Source organism: Phascolarctos cinereus, unplaced genomic scaffold (genome assembly GCF_003287225.1).
Source record: "Phascolarctos cinereus isolate Bilbo 61053 unplaced genomic scaffold, phaCin_HiC Scaffold_4;HRSCAF=312, whole genome shotgun sequence".
Classification (NCBI taxonomy): Eukaryota; Metazoa; Chordata; class Mammalia; order Diprotodontia; family Phascolarctidae; genus Phascolarctos; species Phascolarctos cinereus.
The window spans coordinates 97,649,319-97,668,095 of record NW_027555847.1 but is presented as its reverse complement, the minus strand read 5'-3'; positions in this window follow the sequence as shown (position 1 = coordinate 97,668,095).

Below are 18,777 nucleotides of genomic sequence, written 5' to 3'. Positions count from 1 at the left end.
CCCTTCATCCCAGAAACAGAGGCCTGCTTTAACAAACAGTAAAAACAACAGAAAAAAAAATCCTGACCATAGAAAGTTACTATGGTAAAAAGGAAAAAATTTTTTAAAAAACACTCAGAAGAAGATAACAAAGTCAAAGTTTCTACATCCAAAGCTCCAAGAAAAATATAAATTGATCTCAGGCCATGGAAAATCTCAAAGAGGATTTTGAAAATCAAAGACAGGTAGAGGAAATACTGGGAAGAGAAATGAGAAAGATACAAGAAAATCATGAAAAACAAGTCAACAGCTTAGTAAAGGAGAAACAAAAAAATTACTGAAGAAAATAACACCTTAAGAAACAGACTAAAAGTCAACTAGGTGGCACAGTGGGTACAACATTGGCCCTGGAGTCACAAGGACCCGAGTTCAATCCAGCCTCCGACACATAACACTCACTAGCTGTGTGACCCTGGGCAAGTCACTTAACCCCATTGCCTAGCCAAAAAAAAGAAAGAAAGAAAAGAAAAGAAAAAAGAAGCAGATTACGCCAAATGATAAAAAGATGTACAAAAAGCCAATGAAGAGAAGAATACCTTAAAAAGCAGAACTGGTAAAATGGAAAAAAAAGAGGCACAAAAATTTACTGGATAAAAAAAAACTCCTCAAAAAGTAGAATTGAGTGGCAGCTAGGTGGCACAGTGGACAGAGAATCAGCCCTGAAGTCAGGAGGACTGACCTAAGTTCAAATCCAGCTTCAGACACTTGACACTTACTAGTTTTATAACCCTAAGCAAGTCACTTAACCATGATTGCCTCAAAAATAATAGAATTGGCCAAATGGAAAAGGATGTACGAAAGCTCACTGAAGAAAATAATTCCTTAAAAATTAGAATTGACCAAATGGAAGCTAATGACTTTATTTAAAAAATCAAGAAACAATAAAACAAAACCAAAAGAATGAAAAATAGAAGACAATGTGAAATAGCTCCTTGGAAAAAGAACTGAGTTGGAAAATAGATCCAGGAGAGATGATTTTAAACAAAAAATTATTGGGCTACCTGAAAGCCATGATCAAAAACAAAAAAGCCTAGACACCATCTTTCAAGAAATTTTCAAGGAAAATGATCCTAATGTTCTAGAACCAGAAGATAAAATAGAAATTGAAAGAATCCACTGATTGTCTCCTGAAAGACATGCCAAAATAAAAACAATCAGGAATATTACAGTGAAATTCCGAAGCTCCCAGGTCAAGGAGAAAATATTGCAAGCAGCCAGAAAGAAACAATTCAAGTACTGTGTAGCCACAGTCAGGATAACCCAAGATTTAGCAACTTCTACATTAAACAATTGGAAGGCTTAAAATATGATATTCTGGAGGGCAAAGGATCTAGGATTAAAAGCAAGAATCACCTACTCAGTAAAACTGAATATAACCCTTCGGGGTAAAAATGGATATTCAAAGAAATAGAGGACTTTCAAGCACTCTTGATGAGAAGATCAGAGGCAAATAGAAAATTTGACTTTCAAATACAAGACTCAAGAGAAACATAAAAAGATAAACAGGAAAGGGAAATTAAAAGAGACTTATTGAAGATGAACTGTTTAAATTTCTACATGGAAAGATGATATTTGTAACTCATGAGACCTTTCTCAATATTAGAGTAGTTGGAGGAGATATATATATATATATAGGAGAGAGAGAGAGAGAGAGAGAGAGAGAGAGAGAGAGAGAGAGAGAGAGAGAAAAGAGAGATATGTATATATGTATATATATGTATTATATATATAGAGAGAGATGTATATATGTATGTATGTATATGTAATGTATACACAAACACAATCACACACACAGAGATGGACAGAGACAACAGAGAGACAGAAAGACAGAGAGAGATAGAGACCGAAACAGAGAGATAGAAAGACAGAGGGCACAGAGTGAATGGAATATGAAGGAATTATATCTAAAAATAAAATTAAAGGGTGAGAGAGAGGAACGTACTGGGAGAAGAAGAAAGGGAGAAATAGAATGGAGTAAATTATTTTACATAAAAGAGGCAAGAAAATGCTTTTGCAGTGCACAAAGAAGAGGGGGAAGTGATAGGAAGTATGTGGACCTAACTCTCTTCAGAATTGGTTCAAAGAGGGAATAACATACATACACAATTGGGCATAGAAATTTATCTTTCCCTACAGGAAAGTAGGAAGGGAAGGAGATAAGAGAAGGGAGGTGGTGGTGATAGAAGGGAGGGCAGATTGGGGGAGGGGGTGGTCAGATGAAATAATCAAAGCTGTCTATAGTCATATGATGTAATGCTCTAACTCACTATTGTTTGGAGAAATGCAAATTAAAACAATTCTGAGATACTACCTTATACCTATTAGATTGGCTAACAGGACAGAAAAGGAAATGACAAATGTTGTAAGGAATGTGGAGAAAATGAGGTATTAATGCACTGTTGGTGGAGTTGTGAATTGACTCAACCATTCTGCAGAGCAATTTGGAACTATGCCCAAAGGACTATAAAACTGTGCATACCCTTTGACCAAGCAATACCACTACAAGGTCTGCATCCCAAAGAAATAAAAGACAAAAAAGAAAAGGACCTATGTGTATAAAAGTATTTATAGCAGCTCTTTTCTGGTGGCAAAAATTGGGAATTGAGGAAATGCCCATCAATTGCAGAATGGGTAAACAAATTGCGGTACATGGTTATGATTGAATACTATTGTGCTATAAGAAGTCATGAGTAAGATGCTTTCAGAAAAAACCTGGAAAGACTTACATGAGCTGATGCAAAGTGAAATGTACTATGTACAAAGTAACAGAAATACTGTGAGATGATTGGCTGGGAATGACTTACCTAATCTTAACAGTAAAATGATTCTAGACAACACTGACGGACTTATGATGAAAAATACTATCCAGTCCCAGAGAAAAAAATGATGCTGTCTGAATACAGTTTGAATAGTACTTATTTTTTACTTTCTTTATTTTTCTTGAGTTTTTCTTTTTGTTCTATGTTTTCTTTTACAACATGACTAATATGGAAATGTTTTGCTTGACTGCACATGCATAATCTATATCAAATTGCTTGCCTTCTCAATGGGGGGAGAGGAAGGAAGGAAGATAATTTGGAACTAAAAGTTTTAAAAATGAGTGTTAACAATAGCTTTTACACGTAACTTTGGGGAATAAAATACTAAATATTGTAAAAGGAATTGATCAAAAAGAAAAGAAAGAAAAGAAGGAAAAAGGGAATGAGGACAGGAAGGAATAGAGAGGGAAAACATGTCTTGGGCACAGTCCAAATGAAGTTTAGATCAGTTCACAGCCAGTTTTTGCAGTCATTTTTTTCATTTTTATTAATATAGTTCACTTGCACTGTGTGATTTAAGCATTTAAAAAAAGTAAAAGGGCACTTATATAAGTTGAATATTCCATCAGATCCAACAAAAATTCACAGTGATGCTATATCCTTTCTTTCCTTTACTTGGGCTATTGAGCAATAACTTAAAGCACATTACCAAAAAGAAGTGAACATAAATTATAAACCATTTTAGAATGGAAAAATATAATAAATACCTCTGCATAGTACAGTAAAAAGAAAACTAAGGTAGGCAAAAAAGATAGCAATTCAAGGCATAGTAACTGAGGATGGTTGTAGAGGGGAGGTGCACATTGAGGGACACTTTCCAAGGACAATGCATTAAATAAATGCACATAATTTTAATTAAAAATGCTCCTTAATGGCAAGTAGGTTTTTATCTTTGTGAAAATTTAAATGACATATGTAATAGCAAAGCCTCAAAGATACAAGGAGAAAATAAACCTATGATGGTAGAAGAACACATCATTCAAAAGTGAGGCGATGGGGATAGGAGTTGACAGTGGAGGTGATAATGCAACATATTTGAGCTTTGTAGAGCACAAACTAATGTCTTATCTAAGTTCTATGTCTATGATAATCTTTCTTTAAATTTCTACATATGTAAAATAGAGCAGAATGGAAAACAAAATGTGTCTGGAACTGAGCAATTCCAGAACAGGAAAGGAAACAGAGGTGGGAAAATGAGATCAAGGCTGACATGAGAATGTTGAAATATTCAAATTTTTGGACAGTTGCATGCAATTCACTTCTTAGTTATTTGGGCATATGGTCTTTTCCTGTTGCACACATTTTTCCCTTGATTTCCACAGTTATGTTACAAAATCATGGGGGGGGGGTGGAGCCAAGATGGCAGAGTAAAAGCAGTGACTTGCTTGAGCTCTCCCACAAACCCTCCAAATACCTGTAAAAAAAATGGCTCTAAACATATTCTAAAGCAGCAGAACCCTTAAAAAACCAGAGTGGAACAAATTTGCAGCCTCAGACAACCTAGATGGTTGATCAGGTTGACAGGTGGGTAGAGGAGCATAGTTTGATGTGCGTGCAGAGGCAAAACAGGCCTCAGTGAACCTAGAGCAGGCCTCAGAGTACTGAATCACTGGCAGCTGTGGTGGTTTCCAGATATCTCAACCCACTAATGCCAAAGACAACTTAGAAGGTTAGTGGGAAAACTCTGTGACTGTGAGGAGAGAGAAGTATGGTCCCCCCTCTTTTCTGTGTGAGTCATCATTCAATGGCATTGACCATCAACCACTTAAGTCCTTATTACAAATTAGGTTTTCTGCATGGTAGTTTTTTTGTAAGAGAAATAATAAAATGAAACAATCCCTGCTCTCAACTTTATATTCTCTCAAGTAAAACAGTATACGTACCTATACTTCAACATACTATTTACATACATACAATAAATACTTGATGGATTGAGCAGGGAGAAGCTTACAATAGGTATAAAGAAATAATTCATGTAGAAAGTGGAATTTGTTCTGTGGTTTGAAGGAGGTTAGAGAATTTAAGAGAAGAATTAAGGATGAAATGCATCCCAGGGATGGCCTGTCCAAAGATATGAAAATAAGAAATGAAATGTCACATGATAGGATTAACAATCAGTCCTATTTGGCTGGGACAAAGTCTGTGAAAGAAAATGAGGTGTAACAGATATGCTGGAGACAAATGGAGAAGGACTTTAAATTACAAATAGAGAAACTTATGATAGATTCTAGAGACCATAAGTAGCTACTGGATTTTTTTGAGCATGTTAGTGACATATTCAGAACTTTGCTTTAGGAGTGTCGCTTTGCCAGTCGTAGGGAAAGTGTACCAGAAAAAAAAAGAGTCAGCTAGAAAAATCTTCTTTGGCTTCTTTTTTAAAGTGACAGATTTCTTGTTTCTGAATGTAAACAAGTCCTTCTCACTAGGGACCTTGTGACAGTAAAATGGTCTCTTCAAGATGTTTCCAAAGAGAAAACCAAAAGTGACGAGCTGGGTTGCCAAGCTTCCTTTACTTTTCAAAAAAATACTATTGGTAGTTTAAAAAAATCAATCTAGAACTAGAGTACTGGTATATAAGCCTTATTATGCCACTGTGTGACCTTGGGCAAGTAATTTAATCTCCATGGGGATGTTTCCTTTTCTGAAAAATGAGAAATTTGGTCCAGATGGTCTTTAAGGTTCTTTCCATTTCTTTCCGATCTAACAATCTTATATTCCATAGGTCATTGTTGGGTAGAAGTTCTCTTCCTTTTCCTGTGATTTTTTTTTCCTTGAGAGCAAACAATGAGGATTCTTTGTTTGCAGGTACTTTACCATGGAAAGAATGCCAAAGTTGGAAAAAGAGAGCATTTTTTTTTAATCCTAGTTCTGACATTTACTAACTGTGATTGTGTGGGAAAGCCATTTAACATAGGGTTCAATTTATTTTTTGATAAAATGAGGAGATTGAAAATCAAATACCTCGAAGATTCCTTTCAGCCCTAAATCAGTGATCCTATCAATATGCAGGTTATTATCTGCAAGCATTTTGAAGGTAAGAATTATCTTTGACTGTCTACTATTAATAATCATGTAACAACTATAATGGCTTTTCTATCCCCCTAAAATACACACATTTATTCACCAATAACTGTGTGCAGAGGTCATTTTTGATCCTCACTAAATATGTGTTGACATGTTGACTATCCATCTGTTAACACCAATGTGGAACTATGAAAAATGATGAAAATACTATTTCCATCTTATCCTCAGAGCACACTGAGGATGTCATCCCACACTACAAAACTGAATATGTTTACTGAACCAGAAAAAAGGAAATTGGTTCCAATCCTGGCACCATAGCAACATAGCAATTTCCCCAGTTACAAGAGCATTTGAATTTTCTTGCCTGAGTTTGCACATATTGTGTGGCACAGTGAGTTGTACTGGGTTTTGCACCTGCTCTTTCTGGAAATGGTTTCATGTGCATGATGGGAGCTGTAGCCATTCCCAATTTACATTTGTTTTGTGCTCTTGTGTCAACTGTTTTTTGCCAAGATGTGATTCGAAAACTTCTCCATTAGCAAGTAGGAACCAGGAAAATAGTGACTCATTCGTTGAACTCTATTTATAGAATGAAAGGAATCAAATCCGTCTTTGCCACCTGACAGCTGGAAACACATCACCCAACCAGTGACCTTGATGCAATTACCACTCCTAAAAGACAAAGAGATTATCAAGGCATTCTGACACCAGATCATTCAACTCCCTCTTCCTCACCTCAAAGACTCTCTATATCTTTAAAACATATTTCCTTTAATATTGAAAGATAAAAATAGAAGAATTTTGATCAATCATCTTTTCTAATTATTTCACCTACTTTATTGATTCTCTAGGCTTCTCTAAGCCTACCATAATATAATCTGCAAAGAGTGACAGTTTTGTTTCATCATGGCCCATTTTTAATTCCTTTGATTTGGTTTTCTTGTCTTATTGCTGTAGCTAGCATTTCTAGTACATATTTTTTATTTTTAATGTAATATTTATTTAACATTCTTTTTAATTATTTTTTCACTTCCAAATTGCCTTCCTATTTCCCACCTCTCTCCCATCCACTGAGAAGATAAGCAAAATGATATCAATTATACGTGTGAAAGCAAGCAAAACATATTTCCATATTGGTCATATTACCAAATAAAGAAGAAAAAGAAAAAAAAAGGAGAGAGAAAGAAATTACTTTGCTTTTCACTCAGCATTCATTACATTAATTTTTCCTCTGGAAATACATAACATTTTTTCATCATGAATCCTTGGAATTGTCTTAGATCATTATTTTGATCAGAGTAACCAAGACTTTCACATTTGACCATCATTACAACATTGCTCTTACTGTGCACAGTGATCTCCCTGTTCTTTTCACTTCACTTTGCATCAGTTCATGTAGGTCTTGTCATATTTTTTTTTCCTTAAACCAACTACCTAATTATTTCTTATAGCACAGTATTACTCTGACACAATCATATGACACAACTTATCCTGTTATTTTTCAAATGATTAGCATCCCCTAGATTCCCAATTCTTTACCACCACAAAAAGGGCAGCTATAAATATGATAACCAGTTATGAATGGCATGGCTAGTTTCAACAATACAATGATTTAAGAAAATTTCAAATAATTTATGATAAAAAATGTTACATACCTCCAGAGAAAGAACTTATAGATTCTGAATATAGATCAAAACATACTTTTTAAAAAACTTTTTTTCTTGCTTGTTTTTTTTTTTTGTTTGGTCGGTGTTTTCCTTTGCAACATGGCAAATATGGAAATATGTTTTGCATGAGTGAACATGTATAATCCATATAAAATTGCTTGTCTTCTCAAGAAAGGATAACAAGAGTGAAGGAGGGAGATAATTTGGGACTCAAGGTTTTTTTTTAATGAACAGTACATTTTATAAGTAATTATGAAATAAAATATAAGAGAAAAAAAGAAAATGTATATATACTGTTGGTAGAGGTGTGAATTAGTCTACCCATTTTGGAGAACAACTTATAACCATGCCCAAAGGACTATAAGACTATCCACACCCTTTGATCTACTGATAATACTACTACTGTATTATAACATCTCAAGAAGATCAAAAAAAAAGGAAAAGGTCCCATATGTACAAAAATATCTAAAGCAGCTCTTTTTGTGTTGACAAAAAATTAGAAACTAAAGGTGTTCATCAATTGGGGAAATGGATGAACAAGTTGGGGTATATTAATAAGATGGAGTACTCTTGTGCTATAATAAATTATTTAGGAGATAGTTTCAGAAAACCCTGAAAAGATTCATATGAACTGATGGAAAGTGAAGTGAGCAGAACCAGAAATACAATTTTCACAGCACTACTAATAATATAAAAATACTTAACTATAACTTAGTAAGTCTGATGAGTATAACAATCCACCATCATTCCAAAAGGTTCATGACATAAAATGCTATCCACCTCCAGATAGAGAACATCTGGTAGAGAAATTACATTTAAGCATGTTTTTTTTTTCATTTTTCTTTGACAAATTGGCAATAATGTTCTCTGATGTACCAATGTGACATGAAATTAATATAAATATATGAGAACAAGGTCCATTTGCAATATACATACATACATACATACACACACACACACACACACACACACACACACACACACACACACATATATATATATATAAAAGATATGAATAGGCTGTTCTCAAATGCACCATCAACAGATGTAAAAAAAAGTTCCATCATTAAGAATAAGTGACATAAAATTAAAATAATTTCATCAGCAAAGATTATAGTAGAGGAAAATGACAGTTATTGGAGAGATTTAGACAGACAGACACACTATAAATTGATTCAACCATTCTGGAAAATAATTTTCCAAAAGTCCCTTTAGATACTAAGATTAGGAAATTATCCTGAGAACAGTATAGAGGGAAAAGACCTATATTCACAAAAATATTAAAGTACTATTTTTGATGTTGCAAAAATCCACATACACAATAATAACACTTTTTTGGTAAACTCTTTCCAAAACAAGGTTATCACAAAACAAGAGGTGATCACAAAAGATAAATAATTTTATTTCTATGAAATTGAAAAAAGCTTTTTCATGAACCTAAGATAAGAAGGCAAATAGACAAATGGGTGTAAATTGGCACCAAATATCACAAGCAAGAGTTTGATAATCAAAATATACAGGGAACTAAATATTCCCCAAACAATAGATATGAGAGGACAGCTATTCCATTATTATGTAGAGATGGGGAGGCACCTTGTGTGGAATATTGAATATAATGTCATTTTAAAATATATTTAATGATTTTGCTGAATGTTTATCTTCCTTTCCCTTTTCAATATTGTCATAAAATCAAAATATCAAAAATGGGACATTATAATTTGTTCTTTGTCATTTCACAGTTTTAGTTTTTATTGTTTTATAATGATTGCTCTTTCCATTTACTTATTGGTATTCATTATGCATGTTCTTTTATTGACTCTCTCATGCTGCGTAAGTTCGTGTATGTATTTCTTTGCTTTCCTGTATTCAACATATTTGTCATTTCTTACAGAACAGTAACATACCATCATAGTCACATACCACAATTGACTAATCTATTCCTTAATTAATGGGATTCTGTATAGTTCCTATTTTTTGCTATCAAAAACATATTGCTATGAATATTTTTGTGTACGAAATTTTATAAAATATCCCTTTGGTAGTATAGCATTAAACATATATTTTTCTTGCTAGAATTTTCATTATATTGGAATGGCCCAACCATGAATACTGAATGCTCTTCCAATTTTTGAAGCTGTTCTTTGCTTCCTTAAGCAACAATTCTAATTGAAGTTATGCTAGTATTTATGTGCTTTGGTAGATTGACGGCCAAATATTTTATACATGTTGCAGTTATTTTAAATGAAATTTCCCTTTAATTGTTGTCTCTTGTTTTTGTTATCATATTATTGATTTTTATTGGTTTATTTTGTAGACTTCTGTTTTGCTGAATATTTTGTCTCAAATTGTTGATACTCTATATTATTTTTAATTAACCCAATATATAATTAGTAAATAGGGATAATTTTATCTACTCTGTGTATACTGACACTTTCAATTTATTTCTCTTGTCATATTGCTATTATTAACTTTTCTATGGCTAAATCAAATAATATCAGGAAAAATGGATATTGTTGATTTTGTGTTGCATTTATTGGGAAAGCTAATAATCTATTCCTATTGCATATTTTGCTCCTTTGGTGCTTTAGATAGATGGCTTAATGATGCGAAGTAAAAGATTTCCTATGCCTATTCTTTGGAGGATTTTCAGCACACATGAATGCAATCCCTTGGCAAAGGCTTTATTAAAAGAAAAAAATTATTGAGGATCTTGCGTTTTGAGATAGTTTTGTTTTAATCTGATTGTTTGTGTTGACTGTTTTCTTAATGTTGAACCATACATTGTTAGCAGAAATCCATATTGGTCATAATGTATTATATCTTTGGTAAATTGTTATAGTCTGATAGGATTTTTAAAAATTTTCTGAATCCGTGTCAGTTAACGATATTGGTCTATACTTCTCCTTCTGTATTTTTCCATCATACACACATACACACACACACACACACACACACACACACACACACACACACACACTGAAGAGAGAGAGAGAGATTTTGACTACATTTATCTTCTAAAGAGAGTATGATAGAGTATATTTTCTTCAATTTTGGGGAATAATTTATGTATTATTTATTCTTTAAAAGTTTGATAGAATTCCCTTGTACATCCATCAAGACTCACATTTTATTTTTCCTTTGATATTCCCTCTAAAGCATCTTTTATTTTCTTTTGTCAAATTGGATTGAAGTCACTATTTGCTGGTTTATTATTCTGGAGACTGTGTTTTTGAAGTTAATCTTCTATTCTTTCTTTTAATAAATCATCTTTTTGCTCAATTTAGTCCGACAAAATACATAGAATCACCTGAGGGGATTGGAGGAGAGTCCAAGGTTTAGTCTATAATGTTTAGGACTGTTGCCCCATAATTATGTATATATTTTTTTTAATTCCACTTTCATCTTGTGTTTATTTTTTGAGCGCTGGAAATTATTTTATTTTTGTTAATTAACTCTGTTAATTAAACATTGCCAACATAATGAGTTTTAGGTATATTATGAGAGTTGCTTTAATTTGCATTTCTCTAATTATTAGTCATATATTTCTTTGAAAATTGCCTGTTTTGGTAAACTAGAATTTAAAAAAAAAATCCTAATGGCCCCTCTGTTGTAGTTATTGTCCTCATTATTATCATCATTGCTGTTGATTTTGTTATTGTTAGATCCAATGAGATAATATTTGAAAAGCACTTAGCACAATGCTTGGCATATACTAAGTGCTATATAAAATTTTATTCCCTTCCTTTACTCCTAGCCAAAAGGCATTTTTAAAAAATTTTTCTTTGTGTGTGTTTGTGGGGTTTTTGTGTGTGTGTGTTTGAATTTAGAGAGTAAGGAAAAAAGAGATCACTAGATTTAGCAGTTAGGAGGCTGTTAGTAACCTGGAAGAGAGAAGTTTGAGTAGAGTAGTGGGATAAGAAAACCAATTCAAAGGTACAGAAAAGTGGGTGGTGAAGATGTAGAGGTATTAATCACGGTAAACTCTTCTACTATATTTGAAAGGGACAAGAGACATAAGGTGAAAACTTGGTGGGATTACAGGGTCAAGAAGAATTTTTTATGATGGCAGTTACCTGGAAATTATTATTATTAATAATAATATTATTATCATTAGTCCTTCACTTTTGAAGAGAACCAAATGATATCACAGAGCAATGTCTTGACCTGCATCTGAATTGGATTTAAGTGAGGCAGAGTTACACAAAGTCATCAGCCTCACTCTGTCCTCTAGAGGCATCAAAGTCCAATGGCAAGACAGAAGTCAGGATAACTAGATGACCTGGGGTTCAGTGGAAAACTTTGGAGGGTTTTGTTTTTAATATATATTTCTGACCAAGCTTTAAGTACTCACCACTGCCTCCTTCAGCTACCTTCCTGGTCATTAGAATAAATTGCTCTCATCCACCAATTTGGCCAGGGAATGTACTAATTTTATATAGTATCTATTATATTCCAGGTACTGTGCTAAGCACTTTACAAATATTATCTCATTTAATCCTCATAAAAGCCTGTGAGTAGGTGCTGTTATTATTTCCATTTTACAGATGAAGAAACTGAAGGAAAAAAAAAGATTGACTTGTGCACACTCACCAGATTTAAACTCATGTCTTCCTGGCTCTGAGCCCTGTTCTCTATCTACTGTTCCATATAGCTGACCATACTTGCATGCTACAGGAAAAGATCCACTGTAATGAAACCACTGAAGATGAGAGGGGGTGAAGATGATGACTATGACAATTCCTTAGAGGAAAGAAGAAAGAGGGGATCAAGTACACAAGTAAAAGCTTGGCCTTGGCAATATTGACAACTCTCTTCCTTGGAGTCTGGAGAAAAGAGAGAGAGAATAGGGGAAACGCAAAACAGTTCTCAGGTATGGATGAGGACAGATGAGTGAGTTAATGAAAATTTTCTTTTATTTTCTCACTAAAGCATGAGACAAGACTATCTGATGACAGAGGAGAGCTAAAGCAAACTTAGGAAGAAAGGAAGAAATTCAGAAGAATCAAAGAAGTAGGTAAATTTGAGTGCACAGTCAAGATTACAAAACCTAAATTTCCTAGGCTATGCCGACATAATAAAGTGATAAATCTACCAAAGTTGATTGAAAGCTTATGGCTATACTAACAACATTATCAAAGAGAAAACTATTGCCCAATAGATAAGTAATGAACAGATATTGACAATTTTAATGAAGAACTACAAATTAGCAAAAAGAATATGAAAGGACATTTCACATCACTAATAATTAAAAAATATGGACATCAAAATAGTACAATCCTATTGACATCCTGAAAACATCAAGAGATATTGTGAGATATAAAAAAGCTTGAGTGAAGCTATGTGGTAGATTTATAATAAGGCATGGCCAAGAGTTGCATAGATGGGTAGGCATGAATGCATTGTCATCTATTTCATTGGAAGGAGTGCCCACACTAAAGGCATTACACGTTAAAGTAAGAAAGTAAATCTAAGAGAATGAGGCTATACAATTGCCACTCTAGCTGTCAGAAATCAGTGATGAGCTAGAAATATGAATGTGTTGTAGCACTGGGACCATGAGCCCTCTGTTTTGGGGCTTTTTCAGCACATTTATATGCATCAATCTATTAATCAGCACCCTCTAAGTTACTAGTACTATGAGGAAATAGAAAAGTCTAAACATGATGGTTATTTTGCTTGTTTCACATCCTTCCAACCCCCATGGCCAAACTTATGGACTATATTTATGGGATCCTTCTCAAAGAATGAGAGTATAAATACTCAAGACAGTAGGAAAAGGTCATCCCAAAATAGAATATCCACCAATGTCATCAAGCTGAAAACAAATGACTTAAAGACCTAGAGGGAACCAGACCCTTGTGTCCTAAGATTTATTTGATGTCTAACCCATGTATTATGTTCAATAAATCATCACCTTCATCCCTAGTAATGTATTTAAGAACTTGAATACACATGATATGGTAACAAGAAATTTGTCTTTCACTGTATTTATAGTACAAATAAGATGCCTGATCAGGCATGGGTTTATAGGGTAACCTCCTCAAGTCTTCTACAACTCTGTCGATGGGTGTCAAGATTTAGTAGTTGTATATATTTATTTCAAGCATCTAACTCAGGCCAGAATCCCCTACATGACATACTAACAGTTGGGTGTCCATAGCTGGCTGATATACCTAGAGTGATGGGGAACTCATATTAAAAGAAATAAACAAGTTCATATTTTTTATAGTTCTAATTAGTATATATATCTTCCATCTAATGGATGAAACATCTGTTTCTATAACTTCCATTGACTATTTATAGTTATATCCCCCTGGAATTATGTATAATAGAGCTAATCACTTTTCCAGGCAACATCTTTCAAATATTTGAGTATAGTGATTTCATCCAATTTTTGTATGTCAAGCTAATTTGGTTTAACTTTATTCAGAATTTTTTGGCTACCAGCTTTGCAGTCTTTTCTGTAAGGAGGTTGAAAGCAGAGCAAACCACAATAATTTATTTCAGAAATTATCCATTAATGTGAACTGTGTTTGTCTTGTTTGGTGTAAATCTAAGAATAAGGAACATAAAAAGAATGCCCACAGTCTTGCTTTTGAAACATACTCTTAATAGCTTATAATTGCATCTGGGAGTAAATATTCTTTTAAATAGGCTCAGAAATTTTTCAAAACCCTTAAGATTCAATAACTTTCTTCAGAATTCACAATTTACTTTTACCTTAACCCCTAAAAAACTGCCATAACACACTATCTAAAACATGTCCCCTTATGTTAGACTTAAAAGAAACATTAACCAAAAATTTTTAGGGTTCTTCTATCTGCAGTGCCTACAAAATTAGCCTGAAACAAAAGGGGAGGGTGGGAATTCAATTTCTTCATGGACCATTACCTGTTTTCCATTAGGCATTTGTTATTGAGGTAAGAATAAAGGAAAACAGTGAATAAATTCTATGCATACAGGTTCCACATGAGTATCACTCCAGAGATGAAGTATGGCTGCAAGGCAAGGAATACCACAATGCCCCAAATATTTAAGTGGTAGGTCAATGAAAGGGCAATGAAAAGTGCATAGTGGGCAAAAGTAGGCTGCAACATTAGCAATGAAGAACTGCAAAAGAAGGATATAGTAAGGGCTAGGCTGTGAGGGATATTAGACGGAAAAAAAAAAAAGGAAAATGTCAGTTATACAGCAATAATTTGGAACAAATAATGGTCAGTCTGTCTGTTCTACCATGACCCAACCATATCAAGAGAAAGATCCTCTTGATACTGGGTGGACCTCCTGTGAAAGATTTATTGGAGGACCTAGACAAGAGTTAGTGAAAATGAATTGATAGTTTGTGACCTGAAATGGTTGAGGGGGTACGTATATTAATTGGATTAATGAACCATATAACTAGGTGTTCTGAAGAGAATACCTATGTCTGCCATATCTTTCTGATCCTGGCACAACCTAAATCTGTTGAGGGCCAGTATTCTTGCAATTATCTAGGCAATGAGAGGAAACTGAACACTACAAAATTTTAAAAAAGGGTTTTTTTTTCTGTAGAAGAATGAAATGAGATCAAAAAGAGAAGAGAGGGAGAATAAGGAGGATGAGGAGAAGGAAGAAGAAGAAGAAGAAGAAGAAGAAGAAAAGAAGAAGAAGAAGAAGAAGAAGAAGAAGAAGAAGAAGAAGAAGAAGAAGAAGAAGAAGAAGAAAACAGGTCCACAAAGATAGAGAGAGACCAAAATAGCATCAGAGAGACAGAAACAAAGATTGAAACAGAGACAGAAACAGATATTTCTGGTCCTTTTTTTCACTCCTAAGGAAGAAAGGCAAGACAGAGAAAGACAAGCTCAAAAATAACTACTTTCCTCTCTTCAAAGTGGAGAATAGATTGGGAGCAGAGCTGGTGACCTCACAGCCAGTGGGAAGATAAGTAATATCAAGGGAAAGATCCCCTCCTATTCTATAATTGTGCTACAAAGTTTCAGCTGGTACTGCTGGACAAATCAAGTTGCTTGTTGCTCATATATTTTCTTGCTATGATCTAGGTTTATTCAGTTTGTCCCTCCTCAAAAATGTAGGAAATATGATATCTTCTATTCTAGGATTTGACTGCTATTAAGTTTAATGGATACCATCCTTTTTTGAAGGATAATGCAGGTTTGAATCAAAGCATTTCTGCCTATTAATAAACAGAAAGTCACTTTATTAATCTTTGATCTGCTGTAGAATTTCTCTTTCTTTGTATCTACAGTCATGAAATTGAACACAAAAGGGTTGATATATTTTGGCCCTATATAAATCCATTAATTTCTAAGCAATCAGGAGGAAATGCATTGTCAATTGTTAACTATGATCCTGCCAAAGAAAAATATTCAGGCAGAACACTAATAAGAAGCTATGCCATTCTTTCTAATGTACTGTAATATCTTTGAGGCTATATAATTGTTTTGGTGTTCAGACTTTGTTTAATTACTTAGTTTAATGTTTTATTTAAATGTGTAGTATATATACAAATATATATACATATATGTGTGTATGTATACATATATGTGGGTGTGTATGTGTGTATATGGGGGGGGATAAAATCCCAAAAGTTCAGTATGAAATTGTAATGTCATATTGAGTCTATACTTGACAATAATGATAGAAGTAAAATACAAATGCACAAGGGTATAAAGTAATAAGGCCAGTAAGAGAAAATAGGAGGATCTCAAATAAACAGATAACTGTTACCCAACTTTCAGGGGAAAGCAACTAGAGGAGAGCTGATTGAAAATAAAAGAAGTGAAAATGAATTAAATAATTTCTAAGGTTTCTTCTTCTGAATAGTTAAATGTAAGGGTCCTAGAACCAAACTCTGAAAACAGTTCTCTCCTGTATTATCATGATCACTGAATACCCAAATACTGACTTGAGTCACTTATGAGGGGATGGCTTTTTTTTCCCATTATTCAAGAACTACCAACTACCACCAATGAAAAGATATGAATCACCATCACAACCCATCATGGAGAGATATTTAAGCAAAGGATAAATGGCTTCCTGCCAGGTATGTCATAGATGGGATTTCTGTTCAGATAAAAGTTAAACTAGATTCCATGTGAAGTCTTCTCCAACTCCAAGATTATGAGTATGAATAATTTACTATCTCACAATCACTAGAGTGTCCTCTGATTTCCCATATAAACTTTAGCCCTAGAACCATACAATACAAGATTTGAAAGGGATATTTAATAACATCTAGTTGGACCCTCCCATTTTATAGATAATGCAGCTGTATCCCAGAAAGAAGAAATAATCCCCAGAACAGTTAATTTCAGAAGCAGAAACAGAGCCTAAATACCTTGACTTTTAGACTAGTGCATTTTCATTGTTATGAATTGTAATACTTATGTACTTTCATTTGAATCAGTCGTCATTGGGGAAACACTAGTGCTTTCTTGCATTTTGACAAAAATCTCTGTTTCTACTAAGATATTTTGAAACAGAATTTTTAGAAAAAATATATTGTCAATAATTTTTCATCCCCATAAACATTCTCTTTATCCTACAGAGGTATCAAGGAATTGAAAGGGCAAAAGAAATCAACTTACCATTCTTGCTAAGTATATTGAAGATTCATTATAATTTTTTCCTCAGGGTTCATGCTTCAGGACTAACATAAAGATGGAAAATGCTTTATAATGAAGTCTATTTACTGCTTTATTAACTGGTGCAGAGCCTGAGATGGACCTGTTCTGTCTTTGGTAAATAATATGGTAACAAAATCCCAACATATCTAGTTGTTTTGTTATTCTTATTTCTATTAAGTTTAAGCTGAATACTCTGTCACATGATAGCACTAAGATCATGCTTACATTTCTTCAACCTAAACTCAATCTAATGTGCTCCAACAGAAACTAAATTACAGGATGGGGCATTCAGCCAATGGGACAAAGAAATATTTCTCTTTTTCCTATTTGGGGGGGAGCTCAGGGCTTTTGGCTACTATTGAATGCAATTCTCAGGATACAGTAGGAGCTTTTCAATGACTTGGAATTTCTACATTGCTTTTCTGCTTAGGCAAGGAGTTTTTTTGTTTGTTTTTTTCTGTGACTGCTATTAACTCCCCTTGACTTAATGAAGCAAAATTATGTCATTAATATATTATTAATCATGGACCAATTAATAGTGATAATTTATTTATAATCCTTCCTTGAGGCAGGAGGTAAAACCATTGACCTTTTTAGTTACCTCCAAGATCTATGACTTTTCGTTGTTGTTGTTGTGTCAAGATCTTTGCGTTCATTGATACAGGAAACTGCTAGGAAGGGAATTTCTCTTCCAAATACAGATCTGCAGTTGTTCTACAGTTTATAATATTGGAGAGTTTTCTGAGATACTAAGTGATTAAAAGGCAAGACTAGGGCTAATATTTGTCAGAGGAAAAATGAAGGAATAGCTTTCTCTTTGATGATGTTGTTAGTATAGCCATAAGCTTTCAATTATACATTTCTGTTGAAGCCAAGAATTCCTATCCCTAAGCACTGTTCTCTACATACACTGTCATACTACCCCTCATGACTGTAAACATTTAATATTGTTGTAATACTTTGATACATCAACTATTTCATGAGTTCACTAGTGTGAATATACCTTGTTGTTTTTTTTTTCAGCTCACAACTCATGGAGGTCATCTCATATCTAAACCCCTCACTTTACAAGTGAAGGAAATGATGCCCATCAAGACTGTGAAATTATTGGCAATAAGCTTTCAACTACTTGTACCTCAACCAAAATGCTATCCCAGTTCTTCATCAGGAGCAAATATAGATCTTGAAATCATACTAGCAGACCAACAAGCTCCAGCAGCTGTTATGAAGCCAGACAGGAAGACTTTGAGTGTGGCCCTAGTGAAAGGCTCTTTCTATTGTATGAAGATGAGCTAGCTCATTATTAAGTGGTACCTCTTAAAATGTTGGCTAGTAAGTGGTGAATTGTGAATATTTGTGAATATTTGCAATACACATTCAATTAATTTGTGTCCTACTTGAAAGATATATTTCTAATCTGAAGCTTCACAATTAACTGCTAATGAAATTTAGCACCTTAAATTAGACCTCAATATCTGTATCTGTAAGAATGTTCTTCTGTATACACATTTACACATGCAAAATGACATTTCAAAGGATACATAAGGAAGTAATGATCTCAAGGTGGCAACCATTCTGAGTTGTCCCATGTGGAATTTGAGA